Here is a 6,865-nt window from a genome sequence, read left to right as displayed (position 1 = left end):
AGGTTGCCCCCTCGAAGAGGCTGAATTCTAAGGTGTTGATCTATCTTTTCTATCTTTTCTTGAGCTGGTTTCATAACACCAAGGGATTAATAATATAAACCCAAGGGAATATAAACCCTAGGGTTTTTAGTAATAATCAATCGGGCTTATTATCCCTTGGGTTAATAATATTCCCTTGGGTTTATAACTCCTTAGGGTTTTGTTATTAACCCCTTGCATTTATTATTAACCCCTTGGGTTTATGCTATATATTCATTTAGTTTATAATACAAATATTATAAACCATTGGACCATGGTTGACTGTGATTGATTTCAAATCGAGAGAATATTTCTCACAATGCAACAATGTACCATGGTTGACCATAGTTGACCATGATTGATATTATAAACCCAAGGGAATAAAAAAACATTGGGGATCAATACTAAAACCCAAAGGACTATAAATCTAAGGGAATAAAATGAAACCCTAGGGATTGATATTATTTATTTTTTTTTGCTAGGTAAGCACCCATTAGGGATTTAAATCAGTGACCTATCACAAGGAGTGCCTTAACAATACACCCATTCACCGTCAATCCAAAGCCCCATGGACTAGGGATTGATATTATAAACCTAAGGGATAAAGATTATAAACCAAAGGTATATAAACCCTAAGATAAATATTATAAACACTAAAATAAACACGGTTGAGCATGGTTAATTTCAATATTGACCATTATTGATTTTCATATCGAGACAATTTTTGTTACAATGTGACGTTGGACCATGGTTGACCACGAGTGATTTCCATATTAAGGCAACCTTTGTCACAATGTGGCATTTGACCATGGTTGGCCTTGTATAATACTATAAACCAAAGGGAATAATAAACCAAAGGGTTTGATGATATAAACCCAATGGATTAATACTAAAACCCCAAGGGATTATAAACCCAATAGAATAAATTAAATCTAAGGGACAAACATTATAAAACCAACATATATAAATCCTAAGATAATATTTAAACACTAAAGTAAACATGCTTGAACATGGTTCATTTTCATATTGAGACAATCCTTATCACGATGTGACATTGGACTATGGTTGACCATGGCTAATTTACATATCAAGATAATCTTAGTCACATTGCGAGGGTTGACCATGGTTGATTTTCATATCAAGACCATCTTTGTCACAATGTGATGTTCGACCATGGTTGACCATGGTTGATTTTCATATCAAGATAATCTTTGTCACAATGCAACGTTCGACCACATTTGATCATGATTGTCCGTGATTATCATATGGACACAATTTTTGTGAAAATGCGATATTCTTCCATGGTTGAACGTGGCTGACTATGATTGACCATGATTAAGCATGATTGATATTATAAACCCAAGGGAATAATAAACCCAAGGGATCAATATTATAAACCCAAGGGAATATTAAACCCACGGAATCAATATTATAAACCCAAGGGATTCATGGTAAAACCCTAAGGGATTAGGAATCAAAGGGAATAATATTAAACCCAAGGGACAAATATTAAAAACCCAAGGCATATAAACCCCAAGATAAATATTATAAACACATAGTTGACCATGGTTGATTTTCATATTGAGAGAATTATTATCACAATGTGATGTTAGACCATGGGTGACCATGGTTGATTTCGATATCAAGAAAATTTTATCACAATGCGACATTCGAGACCATGGTTGATTTACATATCAAGACAATCTTTGTCACAATGTGACGTTGGACCATGGTTGAGCATGACTAACCATGACTGATTTTCATATCGAGACAATCTTTGTCACAATGCGACATTCGACCATGGTTGGCCATGTTTCATTCTATCAAACATGGTTGACCATGATCAACCATGGTTATGATTGTCCATAATTGTCCATGATTGTCGAGGATTTTCATATGGATACCATTTTTGTCATAATGCGATATTCAGCCATGGTTGACCATGAGTCACTATGATTGACCATGATTGACATTATCAACCAAAAAGGATAATAAACTGAAGGGATTAATATTAAAACCCCAAGGGGATAGCATTAAACCCAAGGAACAAATATATTAAACCCAAGATATATAAACCCTCAGATAAATATTATAAACATATGGTTGGCCATAGTTTATTTTCAGGCTGAGACAATTCTTATCATAGTGCAATGTTAGACCATGGCTGATTTACATATCGAGACAATGTTTGTCACAATTCGACGTTAGACCATAGTTGACCATGGTTGATTTTCATATCGAGACAATATTTGTCACAATGCGACGTTAGACCATGGTTGAACATGGTTTATTTACATATCGAGATAATATTTGTCACAATGCTATGTTGAACCATGGTTGGCCATGATTGATTTTCATATTGAGACAATCTTTATCACAATGTGACATTCGAACATGGTTGAACAAGATTTACCATGGTTGGCCATGTTCCATTCTATAAAACATGACTGTCCATGACTAACCATGGTTAACCATGGTTGACCATGATTGTCCATGATTTTCATATGGAGACAATTTTTGTCATAATGCAATATTCGACCATGGTTGACCATGACTCGCTATGACTGACCATGATTGACCATGATTGATATTATAAACCCAAAGGAATAATAAACCCAAGGGATTAATATTTTTTTTCTATGTAATGCTAAATTTATTATATTAACAAAGAGGTAGTAAATTTACAACATGACCGTAGTCAAGCACCCTGCTCCTACGGGAGGCAGTTCTATCCAAAACATGCATATTTGAAAGATGTCTGATTTTGTTTCCCACGCAAGGGAATAATCTCTGAAGCATGAGACAAGTCAAAAACTCAAAAAGAAAAGACCAGAGGAGAATGAACACTGAAACACGAGACAATAACAGAAACCCATGACCATGCCACCTTACATCCTTGCCCTATGGAAAGGGGCATTCTACAAAAAAAGAGGCATGGATGGCCTTCCTATTCATCAATGGGCTCTTTAGTAATTCGACACCAGCCCATATCAGGTGGTTCCTCTAACTGTGTCACATTCTGAGCATCAGTGCCCAGATCTACCATCATCGGCTCTTGTGTGCTGCTTCTTTGCTCATTTGTTTCCCGCTGAGGCATGTTCTTCGTAGCCAGCTGAAAAGATGAAGAGGGGTCCTGGATAGCCCTCGAATTTTCTGCTTGTGTTCTTAAATCAACAGCCAAACCTTCCTCCTGAAACACCACAGTAAAATAGGCTGTGATCCTAGGCCTACTGAGAGCACTGTCAAAGGTGAAAATGGCAGAGCCTATGGCAGGAATCGGACCGGGTCGAGAGTCAGAGGCTAGAGACCTTCCTCTTCTGTTGCGTGAAGAAAGCCCTCTTCTTGGAGGATGGTTCAAGTCGCTGGAGGATGAATCCGTTGGGGCTCTGCTCGGCTGCCCTCTGCAACTGCCTACTCTAGGTCTCAATCGAGGCATCCTGTGGATGATAGTGGCCCAGATCCAGAGATTTTATTGTGGGGCGATAGCTTGGATGCGGCGATGCCTCCCAATTGAGCCTCCTCTGCCTAGAATGAACGTTTTCTTTGGGTTTGCCAAATTCCTGCGCTTGTGCATTAACCAAAACCAAACACAGATATCAGATGCCAAGATAAAAGAGTGGGAGGGCTGACTTGCAATACCTGAGTAATATTCGGGGATGGGAGTGACCAGCCTCGCAGAGAAGACCAAGATAATCAGCACCTGGGTCTAATTCCCTGCCTTCTCTCTGAGTTTCTTATCATGCACAAAGGAGTGCCGACAGAGGGGCAGTGCCAACGAATTTACCATCTCCCTCGTCCTTCCTCCGGTTTAAGGTTACAGGCCTTGTCTTGGGAGTCGCCTCCCATTACTGCTCCCTTGATGGCTTGAGCCCTCCACTGCACGCTGATGCGTGTTAAACTTAATTCCCTCACCGTGAGCCTGGCGTTCCAGCCGAACCACTGATATAACGTGCCCTGAGTGACGGTCATGTAGGTGTGCCACACGCTTTGTAGTATTTGCCTTCCATGTATCCTATGCAGGTCGGGCAAGTGGCGATCCGCCCCGCCCATCCACTGCCTTATCACGTTAACTCTCAACGGTAACACCCGCATCTGGGGCCCAAGGGATTAATATTAAAAGCCCAAGGGATTATGAACCCAAGGGGATAATATTAAACCAAAGGGACAAATATTATAAACCCATGGTATAAAAACCCTATGATAAATATTATAAGCACATGGTTGAACATGGTTGATTTTTATATTGATACAATTCTTATGACAGTGCAACATTAGACCATGTTTAACCATGGTTGATTTACATATCGAGAAAATATTTGCCACAATGCAACATTAGACAATGGTTGACCATGCTTGATTTTCATATAGAGACAATCTTTATGATAATGTGACATTAGGCCATGGTTGAACATGGTTTATTTTCATGTTGAGACAATCTTTGTCACAATTCGACATTTGACCATGGTTGATTTTCATATCGAGACAATCTTTGTAGCAATGCGATGTTCGACCATGCTAAACATGATTGTCCATGATTTTCATATGGAGATAATTTTTGTCACAACGCGAGATTCCACCATGGTTGACCATGGCTAGCTATGGTTGACCATGATTAACCATTATTGATATTATAAACCCAAGGGATTGGTATTATAAATTCTAAAATAAACATGGTTGACCATGATTGTCCATGATTTTCATATGGAGGCAATTTTCGTCACAATGCAATATTCCAGACCATGGTTGATTTACATATAAAGGCAATATTTCTCAAAATGCGACATTGGACCATGGTTGACCATGATTAATTTTCATATCGAGACAATCTTTGTCACAATGCGACATTCGATCATGTTTGACCAAGATTGACCATGGTTAACCATATTTCATTCTCCAGTTTGATTCATTTATTTATTGTAAGAAATTTATGTATTGCATTTTAAAAACCTGACATTGTTTTTGGATGTTAATTGATAATTGAGGAAGATCAAACTCCATAAAAAGAACTTACCTTTAAATTAATTTAACTATTTAATATTTAAAGAAGAGCAGAATTGTTAAACCAATGAACCACTATTTCCATGAATCGCTGAACTGTTAAACCAATGAACCAAACATGGTCTCCATACGTTTATTTAAATTTATAGCAATTGGTTGATCAAAACATGTTCTAAAAATATACCATTATTATTATTTTTTTTAATAAAACATTGGCTATAAGAATTAACAATATTACTATTTTATTATTAAAAATATTTAGAATAGACACCTAATACCCACAGTTTCACGACATCTTCTATTAATTTTTTCTTTAAAGTCATTGTTCATGTCATTATTATTGAAGGAGTAGCCAGAATGAGAAACGAGAAATATGCGGCGACGATATTTAGTCAATTCTCCTTAAATTTAAGGCATGTTATCACGATATCCTAATTTTAATATTTATATACAAATTTAATTTAATTTAAACATTACAGCACAATATGAATATACTTCAAGAAAATACAATCACAATGCAGTTTTAAATGCACATTACACCAATTTTTGTAAATTTCTTACATGTTGCTTGTGGATTCAAACTAGGATAGAAACAAAAATAAAAAACATTTCAAGATGATCAATCATGGTGAGCGTTTACTGTACCCGAATAATCGAAAGTATCTTCAGTATCTTCAAAACAATAAGAAAGTGACGGGGTCCCACAAAGACTTTTGCGTGAAACCTCTGAAACGACGCTGCGAGCAACGCGGGTAGCAATGCCCCCAGGGCAGGAGTCTTTTTCTCGATATATGTGTTTAACGTGCACGTCATGATAAAAAAACTTAAAACACATGCATGTCTGGGTGTGGAATTCTGTTTGTAAATGTAAGAAAATCTTACCCATCTCTAACAAACCACAATATGTGGTTAAGGTAGATGGTGCCTTGTTGCAGTCGGGATTTATCATATTTAATTAAATTTTAATTTTCCCTATAAACGAGTCTATCCCCAGTGCATTTTGAAATTGGAAATTTGGGAAAATATTGTAAACCAATCATTAGAACAAAACATGGTGCATAAATTTAGTGAATTTTGTATTATCTTAGGTTGTGATAATGGTGATTAATTCTAGACACTGAACGTTTTTTCCATGCTACAGATCCAAGGAAACCATACTTCTGCTTATCTTAGGTTGTGATAATGGTGATTAATTCTAGACACTGAACGTTTTTTCGATGCTACAGATCCAAGGAAACCATACTTCTGCCTCGAGCTCTGTGCATATGAGATAATGATGCAAATTGTCTCGACGCCATATGGCCCTAGACTGATTTCCGCACAACTTAGAAGCACTGTTAACGCTTCGTGATCACGTGCGTTTCAATAATGCATTACAATGAGTTGATCTAGAACAAGTGGACCATTAATCTATACAACCATTAATGGAGCTATATCAAGAACCATGATAAACCATGTGAGAAAAGATAATCTAATAGTGGGAGCGAAAAATACTGATTCGATAATCAATGCAAACACAAACTGGATAGTTAAAGTAAGATCGACATTGAATAGTAACTCGACAACCCTCATCGTTGAACCAACCAATGCACAGTAAATAATGATAAAAACAACAGGGCTATACTAATATCCATGACAAACGTTGTGAGAAACAATAATCAGATAGACGGAACAAAACAAACAGACAGCATGCGAAGCCATGAGCAATGTATAGAATCAATGGTGAAGAGAACATGAAAGAAAATATGGTTGTGCTATTCCACCGAACATGTGGCGTTATAGCTATTCCAATGCAAACGATTCATGATGGGGCAAGCAATTTAATGATTAAAAATGGTTATATTATGTT

The sequence above is a fragment of the Pinus tabuliformis genome, chromosome 3_1 (assembly GCF_031772625.1).
Source record: "Pinus tabuliformis cultivar Carrire ecotype Pingquan chromosome 3_1, CPIR1, whole genome shotgun sequence".
NCBI classification, from domain to species: domain Eukaryota; kingdom Viridiplantae; phylum Streptophyta; class Pinopsida; order Pinales; family Pinaceae; genus Pinus; species Pinus tabuliformis.
This window is presented reverse-complemented; position numbering follows the sequence as displayed.